Source organism: Hydra vulgaris, chromosome 09 (genome assembly GCF_038396675.1).
Source record: "Hydra vulgaris chromosome 09, alternate assembly HydraT2T_AEP".
NCBI classification, from domain to species: Eukaryota; Metazoa; Cnidaria; class Hydrozoa; order Anthoathecata; family Hydridae; genus Hydra; species Hydra vulgaris.
The window spans coordinates 12,714,821-12,733,244 of record NC_088928.1 but is presented as its reverse complement, the minus strand read 5'-3'; the positions used below and the strand labels follow the sequence as shown (position 1 = coordinate 12,733,244).

The 18,424-nt window shown below is 29.4% G+C and overlaps 1 long non-coding RNA gene across 1 annotated transcript; it reads left to right on the top strand.

Annotated features, from left to right (window-relative positions):
• Positions 1–9,256: 9,256 nt before the first annotated feature.
• On the top strand, positions 9,257–10,442 carry LOC100201614 (uncharacterized). Its single transcript, XR_010640643.1, has 2 exons — positions 9,257–9,496; positions 9,659–10,442. It is a non-coding gene; the product is annotated as an uncharacterized LOC100201614 (long non-coding RNA).
• Positions 10,443–18,424: the final 7,982 nt, after the last annotated feature.

Here is an 18,424-nt window from a genome sequence, read left to right as displayed (position 1 = left end):
TATTTGCATTTGTAATATCTATATTTAATGATATTGTAGTTCACCATTTTTTAATATAAACTCACAGCAGCAATGTAAAAGGGACTCGGATATTATATCTTCTTCTTATTCCGGCCATTTATTATTTACGTACACAATCTTATTGTAATTAGTATTATAGGGCATAGAATAGATTAAAATAATAATAATAAAAAATTCTTGAACCAATTCTCTGGCTGAAATTTGAGTAGGTTTTTTTTATAACCTCGGTTGCACTTTTTATATATTCCGGTACAATGTCATATTGCATGTTTTTTAATTTGCATCAGTTTGCTGACGGAATCGATTAGAAACAATAAATCGTACATGATGGTTAAAGTAACCGAAGATGAAAAGTTTTTGATTTTTTTTATCAGTTTGGTTGCATTGGTCTTTGCTTTTGGATTGGCATTTTTGCCATTTCCATAAATGCATCATATACCGCTGCTAGTTGATAATAAACAACTTTCACAATACCGATTCTGAATTATCAGTGTGTAACAAAAATAGACGTAAATGAAGCACCAAACAAAAGATTTACTATTGTTGTGTTGAAGCACCAAACAAAAGACTTGCTATTGTTGAGTTGAAAAAAAAATTGTTAAAACAAAAGATAAGTTTGATGCAAATTTTTAAAAAGTATTATTGGACTGAAGACTGAAGATGTCGCCATGTCTCCAAGAATTATATTGAAGCTATGACGTTCACATAACGCATAAAATGATTTTGGATTGAGTTCAAATAAAAGATTTTGTACGCCACTACTGTTGCCAATATTAGCTCCATTAGGGATCATTGCATAACGACATTACGCCAATAATGACCATTTTTGAACCACCCATCCGCCTTATCACGTATAGAGAAAATAAAAGATAAATTCCAAATATAAAGTTTATACAGTTAAAAACTACATAAAATTATAAAAATAAATAAAAAACAACATTTCATTTAAACTAGCAGTAAGCAAACCGTAATACGGGTTATTAGTGATTAAATCATTAATAGCAATATGACTTGAAATATTATCTTAAAAAATATAACTAAATACAAATTTATCTATAAATATTATTTTAAATTGGGCTCCCTATCAGCCATGTCATAGTTAATGTCATAGTGCTGCTTATAGTCAACGACATAAAGACAAAAGAAAACTTAACTTCAATCAAGTTCTTTTTAAAATCAGCGAATACCAGATGAGGAAAATCAAAAAAAACTTACCAATACCTAAAACAGTGTTTCCAAGGCAGCCCGTTAAAAAAAGTATAAGACACGCAATAAATATTTATGAGCATAAGAAAAGTTACTGTTACTGTAAACAACAAAAACAACATCGTAGCACAAAATAGCTAAAATTATGTTACCAGTAGGGGAAAGGCGCCTATGATGGCATACTTAACTTTGAAGCTTCATTATTCAGTATCCTGTAGACCATGAACAAAAGTTTTGATATGGATACATTCTTTGTTACATGTAGAACAATAACTACCCCAAGAGTTTTTACCAATTTTATTTTTATATTAGTTATTTTTATTTAAAAAAAAAAGCACAAGTATGCCATCATAGGCAACTACTGCTCCTATGGTGGCATAGGGGAGGATGGGGCTGGTTAGCATCAAAGGTAACTTGACAATTTCATTTGACCTTAGAGTCTTCCCTCAAAAATGCCAGAAATTACGCGTAATCATCCTAACTAGTCCTTTCGTGCTATGCAGCAGCAGTGTAGAATTTCACGCATGCGCATAAGAGAAATCGCGTTTTATGTGTTATTTGGACTAAAAATTTTTTGGTGAAGTAAAAATTCCTTTTTACTTCCCTAACAAATATGTTGTTTTTATGAAAGAAAAAAGGTTTTCTCAACTCGTCAATATTGCAACACACCTAACTCGTCAGTATGCCATCATAGGAAGAAGTCATCATTTTCATTTAAACAAGCTATGTCTGCCTTGTTCAAAAGATAAAATTAAAATAAGTATTCTACTAAATGCACAAAACTTGGAAATTAAATGCATGAAAATTTCATTTCTGCACAGTTGATAATAAAATCACAATCTTAAATATTTAAAGGGATTAAAAATACAACAGCACATCTCATAATCGATTATTGTTGATTATAAAAGCAAAGTTTGTGCATAAGGGACGCATTTTTACTAAGATTAATGTAAAGTCAGTATAAACATGTTGGTCAAATCACTTTTTTGCCATAACCAATATTTATGAAAATATGACCAGTATGCCATCATTGGCGCTATGCCATCATAGGCGCTTTTCCCCTAAACAAAATTATTTTTACCTTATTATGTAAAGTTCCAGCTTCTCCTTAACTGTTGACTAATGATTAATAGAGTAAACCTTACATCATATAAATTTTCTAAATTAAAACCATGTTTCAACAGTAAGCAAGCTAATCAAGAAATGACAAATGCAACTTGAAAAAGGACATAATTACCTGTTTGAATTAAAAAAAAAGATTAAAATCATTGAAATTTAAGACTTATTAATTGTTACTATAAATAGTAAAACTCATATTTAGTTTTGTTCTTAATTTTGTTAATTTGATTTTCCTTAAGTGTCTTTACTTTACTTAAGTGTATAAGTTACTTTATAGCCTTAACAGACTTTAACACTTCTTGACACTGAATTCTGGCAAGTATGTTTTCCGCTCGTCGAGCAGCATATCTTTCTTTTCAATGACAATTAATTTTGATTAACATTACTACTACGATTAATATTTCTACTGTTATAACTGAATAAATAAAAGTAAAAAAAAATCTTAGGAACTGTGACCTTTTCTAATTAAAGATTATATTTTAACCGATTAATTGAAATCCGTATCTTTATACAGATACGAATTTCTTTATATAGTTTATATAGATAACTGCATATTATAAATCATCTTGGTCATATTTAAAAAATCCGTAAAATTGTTTAGGTAAAATACCTGGAAAATATTTTCCATTCGAAAAAATCGAAAAATATTTTTCTTTTAATTTTGCTTTTACCTGAGTTGTTTCTAATTTTCTTTTTTAAACTTTTTTTTTATTTTTCTATGAGTGATGAGTAAAAAAGCATAAATAACAAATATATTAAAAAAATTATGCCAAAACTTGTATGTATACAACTTTTCAAGATGTAATTGAGAACTTGAAAGTTGTAATTAAGAAAAGTAAGATGTAATTGAGAAATACAACATGTAATTTAGAAGTCGCAATATGTAATTGAGAAACACAACATGTAATTAAGAAATTTTAAAATGTAATTGAGAAATCCAACATGTAAATAAGAAATCGCAATATGTTATTTGAAAAACAAAAGTTGTAATTAAGAAATCGTAATTTGTAAATGAGAATACATTATTTGTATTTGCGAATTCAATGTAAGCTTAAAGGTCATTATAAAAGATTTTCTTGGACATGCAGTTTAATAAGTTAATAATATCAAATTTAGCACTTGTATGCACACAACACAGTAATACAGTAATGGAGTTGAAAGATCGTTGTGTTATTTGTCAATACTCTATGAATAGAAACTCTGTTATTAAATTGAATCCGTGCAAGCATTTATTTCACCAAATTTGTTTACAACTATTTCTGGAATAACCAGAACCACCTTGTCCAATTTGTAGACAAGAAATACATACAACTGAACAAGTTGAAAGAAAACATTATGCTTTATCTTCATCAAATGATAAAAGAAGAGTAATTGAATGTGCTGAACGAAACGATGATTGGGTGACTCTGGTGCATACTTTAGGTGTCAAATATAAGACAGCATACAATTGGGTCCGCAGTGGAAATTTAAATTTTATTGGAAGAGGTGGTTTTAAACTAAAAAAATTAACCGATGATCAAATCGAAGAAACACTAACATGGATTGAAAGTGACTGTCAGTTGATATTGGTGGCCATTAAAACAAGGATATTAAGACAATTTAATATTAGCGTCAGCACTAAGCAGACTATTTTTATTTAAAAAAGTGCACAAAGAGCCTACTACAATGAATAGTAATGAAAACAAACAAAAAAGAGCTGAATATGTTAGGAACATTAATGAACACATCACAAATGGTCATCAGATAGTTTGGTTGGATGAAACAAATTTTAATCTTTTTTGTAGAAAAACGCCACGACGTGCCAGAACAAGGGAAAAGAGCAATAATGAAAATACCTTCTTCAAAAGGTGCAAACATACATTTGATTGCAGCTATATCAACAACAAATATCGTCATGATGGAAATTCGCAGAGGATCATTTAAAGTAGATTCTTGTAACAAGTGGATGTTGGCTTTGTTTAATCAGTGGGTTACATCCGGGAATTATTTCGAGGATTTGTTCGTCATAACAGACAATGTTCTTGTCACGCTCGTTTGGAAAGGGTGTTTGAAAATTCACCGGCTTAGTTGTTACGATTAGGACCCTACAGTCCAATGTTAAACCCAGCAGAAGCTATCTGGTTCAAAATAAAAATAAACGTTAAAAATGTTATTCACATTCCACCTGCATTCGGTGCTGGGATTATGGAACAACGAATGCAGTATTTAGAAAGAATTATTACTGCGGCAAAAAATACAATAATGTGAGGTAATTGTACACGCGCTGTACAACATACAACCACGCATTACGCGACGATTTTAAATATGGAAGACGTCCAAGTTGGTGCTTAACTGAATGTTGCAATGATTTTTAATGACGTTGTTTAAATTTCAATAAATTATTTGTGTTTTATTATTATTCATCTGAAATCTCAATTTTTTACAAACAAAAATTAAAGAAAGTTTTAATTGACACCCAATAGGATTTTTCCAGTTACCGCCTAAACCTCAAATGCCTTTTTCATGACTTTTTATATTTTATTGATATTATATTATTATTTCCAGCCTCAAATTACAAAGTATATTAGGAATACAAAATTCATAATACAAAGAACTTGGTATTCTTTATACTTTTCTCAATTACAACTTTATTTTCTCAATTACATCTTACGATTTCTTATTTACAACTTTCATGTTCTAAGATACATCTTACGTTTCTTAATTACAACTTTCATGTTCTAAATTACATCTTACGTTTCTTAATTATAACTTTCAAGTTCTCAATTACATCTTGAAAAGGAGTAGAAAATGTTTTGGATATTAGGAAAAACTAAAAAACATATCCGGGAAAAGATAATCCCTGATATATAAACATGTACCAGAATAAATCTGCGCGTGTTTTGATGTGGTGTTTACGGAAACCGTGCATCATTTTAAATAGCTAATTGCTTTAAAATGTCATTGTATTAGTGTTATTCAAAATTTAAACAACTCTGTTATAAAAACAATTAGTTTTAATTGAAATGTCATCAAATCAAGATAAAAAGCGAGAAAAATTTTGCATTTTCTCGTTGAAAATCCTGGTGTATCAAACAAAACAATTTTGTTAAAAAAACGTTAAAAAACACACACTGAAACTTTTTGCTCTTGTCTTGTGACTACGGGTACAATTAACATCAAAATATACATAAAAGAATGCCTCAAGAAACTTCTTTTGCCGTTTTTAAGAACACACAAGGGTAACCCGTTATTTTGGCCCGATTTAGCATCATGCCATTATTCTGAGACAACTTTAAACTGGCTTAGAGAAGTAGATTTTGTTGAAAAGCACTGCTATCCACTAAATTGTCCCAAACTACGTCCTATCGAAACATATTGGACTCTTGTCCAAAGTAAACTAAGGTTCAATGTAAAAGAAGCCAAAATCATTAAAGACTTCAAAAATAAATTGATTAGAGCTACCAAGAAAGTCCAGCCGAAGACTGTGCAAAAGCTGATGTCGAGTGTTAAACGCAAAGTACCTGCGTTCACACTTACAAAAATTCACAAACTTTCTTCAATGAAATTTAAAGATATTAATATATGTACTTTCAAAATATATATAGCATTCAATATTGAAATACATTAGTCGAATAAATATCTTTTAAAATGTTTGCGCAGATTTTTTCCGGTACATGTCTTACCATTCATAGGAAATGGATCTCGTGATATTATATTCAATTGACAGAATTGAGATGTTATTTTTCGTCCGTCATTGTTGATCTATATTTATTTTTTATAAAAGTCCTTTTTGAAAAAGACCATTCTGCTTCGCAACTCATTATAGGTATGGTTAGGTAAATTTTAAAAACTGCATAAAGATTCGGAAATATATCAATAAAGTTTTTTTCAAAAATCAGTGTCAATATTTCCGAAGCAGTAAATCATTTTGTTTAAAACATACCATATCAAAATAATGCCAAAATTGACTGCATTCACAAAATAGTTCTTCTCCGATATCGGTTTTATATAATGACAAAATTGGACTTTATTGATTTAAGTTCAATAACTGAACCTCTTTTTCCCATATTTATCCGAATATATTTTTGTTCTTACTCTTTTATGTGTATCAATAAAATTTTCTTCAACTTCTGGACTCATTTCGGCTGCATCGTTCTCAAAGTTTTTTAATTTTGGGTCGGAATCTTTACGTGAAGAGTTTATAAATAACTCTAATAAGTGGAATAAAGTGTATGATTGACATATATCTAAACCAGGAGTTTGTAGTATTTTGTTAACTTTATTGAATCAAAGATTATTTTTCATATTATAGTCAAAACTGCTGTTTCTCGCTTTGAAAATCTTTTAAATCTTTTTCCTATAATTTACATTCTGGTTTTTCAAAACTTTTACAAAATATATATTTAAGGGGATCGAGTATTTTTTACAAAATATATATTTAAGGGCATCGAGTATTTATTGGTAGCTAACTTTAACCGCATGAACTGACTCATAATGAGAAGGCCATCTAGAGATAAATTTTTTAGTAAAAATGCCAGTGATACTCTTCCACTCAATATTTTCCAACAGTGTGGGAATGCAGAGAAATAGGTATAAATGTGTTGAATAGTTCTGAAATATTCTGTTATTTCCATTACAACGCACACTACCTCTACTCCAACCAAGTTTAAAGAATGCGTAACACAAGGGGCAAAATCTGCTGATGCATTCATTCTTTTTATTCTTACTTGTAAGCCTGTATATTCCACACATATTTTACGCGTTATCGTATAATTACCGACGGATGTTTTCTATAGGACTTGCATTATTTAAAAACTGAAATGATTTTGTAAATTGTGTCTCAATGGTGTGATTTTTGATCCATAGAAAGATTGCTAATAGTTCAAATATTTTTCGTTATAGTTGTATTCAAATATTATTGAATGCTGATCTGTATGAGCGTGAAATCTACAATAAGAGTATAAAATTTTGTATCGACATTGGATATCTACTCAATAATTCGTTTTAAAACATTTTTCATTTTTTTGAACTGCCCTGTCTATTCATATACAGATCTGGATAAGTAAATAGTAGATTTTATTGCCCCAGTTTGACACTTTATTAGATGTCCTTTTAAGAAAGGTTAGAACTCTGAAATCAGTTACATGAGACCCATAAAATTTCTACTGTGTAGAGTGCCCCACTTTTGACCTTGCAATGGCAAACCTCTTTCAGATAAAAACTTTATTGCTGCTTCTACCCGTTCTAAAATATTGTTGTAATATTTTACAGTTTTTGTAGCCTGTTCTTTTAACTCTTTTTAACTGTTCTTTATCTATTGTTCTCTTATTATATTGATGTGTGAGGTAGATCATGACGGCTTTCTTATAGTAAAATTTTTCATGAGGTACAACAATTTCTTTTATATTTTTGTCAATCTTTACAACCGTCATATGCTAACACTGCAATGTCTCCTAAATGGAGAAATAATTTGTATGGTAAACAAAATGCTGCTCCTTTGTATAAAGAATAACCTTACAACTTACATATATAGATCTTACAACTTTTATGATCAGATCTTACAACTGTTTGACCATTTTTCATGAAATTACTAAAAAAATTGTTACAAAAAAATCTGCTTTGATCTTTACAATTTTGCTTAGTGCAGCCCTTGTCTCTGTCCAGAACAAGATTTTTGGCTCGGGATTCGATATTTACGTTGCCGTCAGCAGTATGCTGTACGGCAACGTAGATAACGAATACCTCTTATATCTACTCAACGTAGATAACTGTACCTCTTCCGTGCATATAATTTCTTTGAATGATTCATCTACTTCGACAGCGTTTGATTGGATAAAGCTGGTTAATTTTGAAAATTTTGATAACTTTTGTTGTTTTATTTTTTGTTTTTGACTGCCACTTAAATATTTTCTTCCAGACTTTTTTAATTATATTTAAGCCTCCAAAACAAATTTCAAAGAAATACAAGAAAAAAGTTGTTTACAAAAAATATGAACTTAAAGTGAATTTTAGCGTTTTTTTAGCGAATTTTAGCGTAAAGTGAATTTTAGTGTTAAAGAGTATTTTACATTTACAAAATATATATTTCCGAATAAAAATACAAAATCCACTAAACTCTTAAAGTCTTATTAATTTTTACCTCGTTTTTGTTTTGCTACTCTTTGGTACTCTTTGGTACTCTTTGCTATTCTTTGCTACTCTTTGCTGAGATTGTACTCGAATTGTACAGCTTGCAGCTATTTATAAGGTACTTTTTTCCGTGATGGTTAATTTGGATTATTTTTGATTATCTTATTCCTTAACGCTGCGCAGGCGGACATTAGTTTGTAGTTTGGTGCTGGAACTCTTTCTCATTGGGGGTCCCTTTACTCCTGGGGGGCCTAGGCTTCAGCCTGATGGGAGATCCGCTATTGTTTGAATCATTTTGATATAGAACTAGATTAAAGCCAAATTTGGATAGTATCATATTCTATACGAAATAGTGCAAGCATGATATGATTTATCTTATTAATATCTATTTACAACGCTTTCAAACTCATACTATATTTAACTGTGTATTTTGATTTGCATTAAGCTTTATCGTTTATGAGTTATACGAATAATAAAATAAGTTTATATAGTGAGTACTGATTTTGCGATAATTTACTGTGAAATGAAGTAGCATATTCATTTTTAAAACAAAATCCGAAAATTAAAAACAAAAAAAATTATAAAATATTTTTGCATAAAAAACTCTTATTTCATTAAATATATGTGCAATAGTATTTCTTGAATAAAAAAGTATTATTCTTTACGTGGAATGGCCGTATGGCATTTGACACATATCACACGACACAAATTCACATGATAAAAGTCTGATTGACACTTTTTACAAACAGCAATTTACTATGGAAACATCACATGAAATAATATTTAGATAAAATTACCAATCAGCTTTTTGGAATGTTTTAAAATAAGTCACAGCTAAAACTGAGAAAACAATTTTAATCGATTCAAAAAACAATTTAAATGATAGGTAAAATCTGAACGAAACAACAAGGTGATAAAATGAGACCTTTGCTTGGACTTGCAATTGTTCTGTGCTTAGTTTTTATATTCAAAGATGTCAACCAGGTTTTAGAGACCAATGGTATTATAAACCCATCCGAAAACAATGCATTCGTTTTCCCATGTGAGAAAAATTTTTGATCTTTAACTTATTTTTTAAATTTAAACAACAATTTAATTTACCAAGTCCAAATAAATAAATATTTAATTATTTATAATATGTAAAAGTATTTTTTATTTTGATTTTAATACTTAAGTCAATACATAAAATTCATTAACTATTTAGTTTCCGCTGGACACCCTAAACCGTTTAAAGGGCACACTAAAAACAAAAGAAAAAGTAATCAAGAGAAACATCAAAATGGTGATGCCAGAAGACAAGCAGATCAAAGAAGGAAGCAAGAAAGAGAACAGCAAAACAAAAAAGGATAAAACAACAATTCAACTTTAAAATAGTTTTGGAAAACATATATTTTTGTATAAGATTTTTTGATTATCTCTACATAATTTTCTTTTCTGTTACAAATAAAATCTTTTACTCTTTTCAAATCCATTACTTTCATATTTTTATGCTATTTTTTTAAAATTTTACAGAGTTTGAATAGCTTTTTTAAATTTTAATTTCTTTTTTTTACAATGATAATTTGAATGTTTGAAATAAATGTAGTGAGAGCATTTTGAACTTAAAACTAGCACACGTTTTTTTGTAGATCACACCCATATATATTAGTTTAAAACAATTCTGGTTAACAGATTTAGCCTCTTGAGCTAAGAAATCGCCTGAGAGTTATTTGGGGTCCTGCTTTTCAATAAAGGATTTTTTTTATATACAAAATGGACATACGTTGATTTTTTACTTATTTCAGGATGTTTATTAGTAATCTTTGATGCAACTCTTATTATTAGTTCTCAGTTTGTGCTCTTGATTTTCTTACCAAATTAATAATAAGTATATTTGGTTTTCTTACCAAATATACTTATAAAAGATTATAAACTTTAGGATAAATATTTGGTCAATGATAAAATATTGTTATGCTTTTTTTTCGTGTGACATAGATTTAATTTTTAAAGTTGTTTTTATTGACGGACAATGTTATGAAAGTTGTAAAAGAAACCTATTTGTTCGGACGGAAAAGGAAACAGTAAAACCTTTTTTTCATCAGAATCAATATTTACATTATTTTAAGAAAGAATGAATTCAACGCATTGCACAGTGTTCTGAAAAACTTGATTTTCGGCCGAAATTAAATTAAAAAAAAAAATCTGTAACTTTTATTATAACTATTATTTTTAAACACAACATTATCCAAAAATATTAATTTAATTAAAAAATTATCCAGACTATTCAAAAATATATAGGTTTCATACTTTTTCTTGAAAGAAAGTCAATAACCGTATTCAAGAGCGATTAAAAATTGATGAATAATTTCTTGCAAAAATACAACATTTATTCATTTGTCTATAAATTTATAACTATATGCGTATAGATTTCTTTTTTTAAAACAAATGTTTTAGTATAGAGTTTAATTTGTAATAATGATAATTTTTTATTATTGGGTTTTTGCTGATTTCAAACATAAATATAAGTTATTTAACAAAATTTTTTTCTTCAATTTCAACTTCTTCCTTGAACTAAAGTCTGCATGCATAGACTTGATCGATATGATTTTATTAAATCCTAATATACATATATTGTTTAAAAAAAATCAGCTGCAGATATAGTTATTAAAACCAATTTTAAAGCTCCCAAAATATACCTATTTTATGTTATCAAAAAAACTTGTGCCTCTATTTTTGTTTTGTTTTTATAAATACATGTTCAAAAACATTTTTTTTCTTTATACAATTGTACATGCTACCTAAGTTATTAAAAATAGTTCAAATTTCATTTTTATTTTATTTTTATAAAATATTCCATATATTTAACTAGATGAAAATACTTAAAAAAATGCATACTTTGGTAAATTTAAAATCTATGTAAAATGCAAAGTCCGCTATTAAAACATTATATTTATAGCATATTATGAACATCTATTATTGCTTAAAAATTCCTAAAAAATCAGCTGCAGATAATCAAAATAAAGGAACTAATATTCATTGCAAACTATACCGTATTGAGACTATATTTGTGTTGTTTTTATACCACATTTATAATAATATATTTGTTATTCCGTATTGTGCGTATACTTTTTATATTATGATATATAATTTAATGTATTGACTTGTATATCTTTAGATTGATTATTAAATGGAAAATTAGAATAGTAGCTTTTCATGAAAAAATAAATACCCAATTTATAACTAATTTTAGGAATTTTCACTTTTGATTTTTATTATTTATTATTGAAAAATATTGATAAAAAACTTGTGAAAAATAAACGGAAATCATCACCTAGACTTTTAAATAAAATATTTAGTTTTGGCTTCATATGAAAACTTTTTTTTGTGGGGAGGGGATGAGACATTTCTCTTGCCCCCCGCTCCCTTTTCTCTCGCTGCAGCCAATATATATATATATATATATATATATATATATATATATATATATATATATATATATATATATATATATATATATATAAATGCGATATATTATGAAACCGCGAGCAAAAACGTGTCAACTTTATCTAAAATTCCTGACTGGGCTGCTTATGCAATATCTGAACAAAAAAATCTTTAAATCAAAAACTGTTTTCAGATTTGAATTCAGCATTATTGATTTAGTATGAAAACATCAAAGTTTTAATTTTGGCCAAAAATCAAGTTTTTCAGACAACTGTGAATTGTTTTAAATCCTCGCAATCAATTGTTAGGGTACATTAGGGTAATATGAGCACCCTGGTAATATGAGCATACTTAAAGATTTCTTAGATGTAAGCAGTGAAGTTAAAGTTGCTTTGTATTTTTTGAATCTATTTTATGTGATGATAACAGGAATCAGTACAATTATTGCAAATTTGAATGCAGTAATTAGCGGCTATCATCTAATTAAAACGCTGTTAAATTTTTTGCGTTATTAAAATAATATCATCACTCATGAATAAATCTATGGGGTGAAATTTTGGTGCTAATTAAATGAAATTTATTTTTTTATAAAGAAAATTATGTTAGCTAAAAGTCCAATCCATTTTTGTTTGAAAAAAAAAAAGCATAGAAACAGTTTTGACTTTATTTAAAGATGCAATTTTGTGTAATATGAGCATGCTCAAATTACCCAGTGTTTTTCATTGAAATTGTCTAGTAAAAGTCCTAAAATAGCAGTGGCTTTAATTGCATTTTGAATAAAAACAAAACATAATAAAAAATTTAAATATGTTAACAATACTAAACACTTTTCTGTAATTTAAAATCAAAAAAATTTGAATTTTTATCGTACAAATGTTTAAGTTAATAAAATTGAAAAATAACAAACTAATTTTTTTCGTTGTCATTGCGGAAAACATAGTACAATTTTTTCAATAAAAAGTGGCTTAAAATTTGATCTTTTAATGATAAGTTTTGCTATTAATGAATTATTATATTCCAAAAATAGTTCTAATTGTCAGGCTGGTATTTTTTTATTTAATTAATGTTATTTTTTTAAGCTTATGCAAAGGTAGTAGCAAAAAGTAGCAAAAGTGCTCATATTACCAAGTGATCTGGGTAATATGAGCACTTTTGCTACTTTTTTAAAACCTCTGTGTTTTTAAGAAAAACATTCGGGTGCCCAAATATCTTAGTGGATCATAAGTAGGGATCCCTAAAATTTGTTTATTCGCAAAAAATTTGAATCCAGCATAATTATTTTTAAAAACGTTCCAACTTTTGCTTAAGGTGCTCATATTACCCTAATCTACCCTATAAATAAAAAGAGCAAACAATAGATAACTGGTGCGTCACGTGGGAATACTTTTAATATGATTTTACGTCAAAATGACGTAATTGTCTCAAATACCCAAATAAAAAGAAGTTTTATTTTGTAAAGTATTATGATTAATAAATTTTACGATTTTGTTTAAAAATTAATCTAAAAATTCAAAATCCCTTCTATAACTCCTGTTTAACAATATAACAAAATGTTTTTGATTTATATAATCATCAAGTACTCTGTTAAAAAGTTTCAGTTATCAAAAAACATCAAGACGAAATATTTTTCGAGCCAAAAAAAGTTTTGGTATCCGTCAAAAGAGTTATTTTAAAATATAAATCATTAAGAGACTTGTAAAATCTGATTGTTGTCATCGCAAACAACCTCTAGCTCGATTTATAAACGATTTATACTATGCCCTACAACTCTTATAAAATTCTTTTAACTTTACAATATTCCTTCTAGTGTATTGCATATTCCATTTTTACACAAACGTTATTTTAGATGTTAACATTTTTTTACAAATAAGATATGGCTTACAACATATCAGCTAAAACATTTAAGATATTCTTATGTGCATAATATACTTTTATTTTTTTTATTTCTTATTTGCATTTTATTTGCCTATTGTTAATTTTACTTGGGTAAAAAAAGGTTTATTGAAAGAAGTTAGCGAAGCAAAAATGTCGTTTAAATGTCGGTTTATTTTGTAAAAATATTTTATTAAAAAACGCTAAAAGTTGTAACACGCATAGAATTTCAGCTATTGGCGGCGCACAGTATCTTAAGATGATCAAAAAACGGCAAAAACTCAATAAAATTTGACAAACACTTTAAATAAACATGATATATGTTGAAATAATATTTTTTGGGGTCAAAAATTTCAAACTTGTTAATAAAAATACTTTTTTCGCGGAACTTTGACGTGAACAATTTGCGTATACGCGTTAATGTGCCAGTAATGTTTGACAATGAGCGTAAAAAATAATTTTTGTTAAAGTTTTATAATCTTTAAGTTAAAACACATTGTCTTAATACATTACTCTGCTTGATATTTGTTTTTCTCGATAATTTTAAAGTTTCATAAAAAGAAATGCTTGATACTTTTGGAGTTGATCTTACCTTCTAGGTAGTGCATCTGATTCACATTAGTGTTTAACCTCAATATTTTTGCCATGGACTTAAGTCTAGAATTTCATGGTTATTTATTGAAACTCTTTAGTGCATCTTCCAAATATACCATAACTGGCAAAAGCAGTTTATATGGTTTAGTAGGATTATGCAGTAGCAGTTTACGTATAGTAGGAGGCATAACAGTCGAACAAACTTGTCGTACAAATATAGTGCAGTGCAGTATAAATATAATTCATTGATACTAATAGGATATCCACAAGATTAGTTATGCAATCTTATAAACATATCACAATCAATTACCGTAATTTCAAAAAAAACAACTTAACTTTTAAATACTCTCCTAGCGGTACTTCCATCATTCCTATTACCAAACCCAGCTTTAGCCATGTCAACAGATAGGCTTAACCTTTCTATGAAGACTAAATGAATCTTTTTATTTTTTAAGTTTCCAAATAACTTCATTTCAACTGTTTTTGCCTAATACTTACATACATTTTTTTTCAATTCAAAATGCTAATGCATCACCCTTTTAAACATCGCAGTTTGAATCAAGCAAATGAGCGCTTGCATGGTTAACAACGTTAAACCTTTTGTTTTTCATTAGTAAAATTAATTTTTATTTAAACTTTTGCTTTAATTAATGTAATAAAAAACATTATTAAGGATGGTATTAAAATCAGTTTAGTATTAAACCCTGAAAAGATTTTAAACCTTTTCTGGATAACCGATTTCTTTTTTTGTTGTAGCCGCAGTTCAGCAGAAGCAGTCTTCAGCGCATTGAAAAATTTAAAATGGAGCAATTTAGCCATTGTTCGTAACAAGTTACTAAGTTTGCAAGTTAGAATATATAATGATGGCCCACTTTGAAAAAATTTGACCCTCAACAATCAATTGAACACTGGATTCAAAAGCCAATATTAGGGATTAAATCGGGTATATCACCAAAAAACAAAAAAAACAAAAAACGGTTACATAAATAAAAAAAGCAATCAGCCCTAATTTTGATTTTGTTATCAAAATTGGGGCTGTATGATTAGCTTCAAATTAAATTAGTCAATTTAATTTCTAATAATTAGAGATCGTTAATCTAATTTTGGTTAGTTGACTTAAGGAAATCTTATGACCAATGATCAATAAATATGTTACAACATAATCATAAAAATGTATTACAAATAGAGTTATATTATAGTTTTAGCTAATGTTGAAAAAAACAACCTTTGACAATTTTTTTTTAATTCGTCTTCACTCCCAACAAGGCTGCAAGCAACAACTATTACGATGATAATTATTAGAAAAAAAAGGATAGAGTTATAGAGCAAGAAAACGGTTGACAGATAATTTGAAAAGTTATAGGTTTTATGAGGAAAACATGATGGAAGAGAGTTCCAAAGGGTTGAAGTGCGGGAAAAAAAAAAACTAGACAAATAAAAGTTTTTATAGCATGCAGGCAAGGGCGCCAAATGTATTATTTGGTTTTTGAGCTAACTTCCAGACATGGAGCAAACTCCAAACAAATATATATTTATACTTATGTCAAATAAGGATGCTTTGCAAACATTTGCAATGATTGGAGCTTGGGAACAAAAAAGCCCCAAAATTTTGACAAAACCTACCTAGGGACAAAATTTTGGGGCTTTTTTGTTCCCAAGCTCCAATCATAATTATTTGACATAAGTTTAAAACATATAAATGTTTGGAGTTTGTTGTCTAGAAGAGAAAGAGTATCATTAGAAGAACCAGCCCAAATATGACAACAGTATTCTATACAGGGAAGAATGAGAAACTTGCAGAGGTAAAGAATGGAATCAAGAGTAAGATAATGGCAAGCCCGATTAAGAAACACAATCTTAGCATAGAAAGCAGAGTAGCAATCTTAGCATAGAAAGCAGAGAAACAATCTTAGCATGTTAGTTTAGCAATTGATTATATATATCCCAGCAAGCAAACGGCGTCGTGTCAACGTCTAAGCAATTTTGAAATTTCAACATTGGAACTTTTAATGTGGCTTTCACGTTGATTTACCGTTGATAAAGTAACGTTGAACAACACGACGTTGTTTCAACTTCTTAGTGATGTAGAAATTTTAACGTCGGAATTTTCAACATCAGTTCCACGTTGATTTATAATTGATTAACAAACGTTGTTTATTCAATACTGAATCGACGTGTCTTTTTAACTTTTATCAAATTGAGAGTTGATTAATATAAGATTTTATAAAAATAAAAATGGCTAATTGCCCAGCGAAACGTGCTTTTTTTAATTATATTTTATTTAAAAATGTAAATATTTACAAATTATTCATTAATATTTAACTTTTTTTTTATTTTTTTTATTTTTTTTTATTTTAGGTGCTCCAAGAAGTCCTAACGGTCTTGTCACAGAGTACCGTGGAAATGCGTTTAACCAGGAAGTTCACGCCTCCTTCCTTACCGTGACGCGAAAATATGTCCAGAGCTCGTTTCGAACCTGGATCTCCTGTTTATAAAGCAAGCGTTCTAACCACTGCGCCACGGTCGCAAGAATAAACAGTATTGGACAAAAAATTTGCAACCGACATCGAACAATGCTAAAAAGTGTTCCTAATTTTACATGTCTTAAAAACGAAACGAACTGTACTACCACAGCAAACAATTTAGAAGTCTGGAGTCATAACATGCCATGACATGAGCAATCAGCTGACAGGTGACAGCACACAGGCAGAATTTTGTTGACAAGTGCCATTTTGCAGCGGACAAAACAAGTGCAACTTTTTTGGTTTGTTTCATTTGCTTAAGTCTGGTCCGTGTCAACGTCACGGACCAGACTTAAGCAAATGAAAAGTTTTTTATTAATTAAAGGAAGTATCCAGAAGTTTCCAGAAGCATGCAGAAGCTTCCAGAAGTTTCTAGAAGAAGCATCTGGAAGCATCCAGTAACATCCAGAAATATCCAGAAACATTCAGAAGCATCCAGACGCATCCAGAAGCTTCCAGAAGCATCAAAAAGAAGCATCTAGAATCTTCTAGAACAGGTTCACACATGTTCATTTTACTATATGAGACATGTAAATCGACATATAATTCAGTCAGTATATGGAAGTCAATCCGTCAGTATTATCAAGACAGTTTATCGAAGTGAGTTTTATCAAAGTGTTTTATCGAAGAACATCAATACAAGAAGTGAAATACAACAAGTGTTTCATTACATCAATACAGTCCACATCCAACCAAGACGTTGTGTTCCACAGAGCATTATTGTATCATCACAAGGTAAATGTAACACGGTACACCTTGAGAAGCGTGATTATTTATTTTTATTATTTTTAATGACTTCAAGTGCAAAAATGGCTCCCGACAGTCTTGGATTGAACTAAGAAAGAAAATTATTGGCGATTACGTAAGTGGAATGTCACAAAAAAGTATTTGTGATAAACATCGCGTGAAAAAATGGACCGTATCAAGACTATGTTCCAAATATCGTCCTACGGGGTAGTTGGCAGCAGATAACAAAGGTGGAAGACCGCGTTCCACCACTTCTAGAGAGGATTCTATGATCTTCAGATCCGTCAAGAAGGATCTCTGGATATCATCAGTTAAGATACAAAAGCAACTAGAGCTGCCTGTATCGGACAGAACAATCAGACGACGTGTTGTTGAAGCCGGATCGTTTTCTCGACGCTCTGCAAAGAAACCGCTGATTTCACTAAAAAATCAGAAGAAAAGACTCCTGTTTGCTACATCTCATATTGACTGAAATGTGCAAATGGCGAACTGTCCTGTTTAGTGATGAATTGAAGTTCAACATCATTGGGAGCGATGATATTTGCCGTGTACGTCGACCGGCCGGAAAACGCCTCGATTTACGTTACTGCCATAAGACCGTGAAGCATGGTGGAGGCAATGTAATGGTCTGGGGGTGTTTTTCTGCTAACGGTCTAGGTCCAATACATCGAAACGATGGAAAATATCCTGAAAGATTTTATGTTACCTCATGCTGAATGGAATATGCCAATAAAATGGGTTTTTCAGCAAGACAACGGTCCGAAACACACTGCAAAAGTAGTCCAGCAGTGGTTTCAAGACAACCACCTATC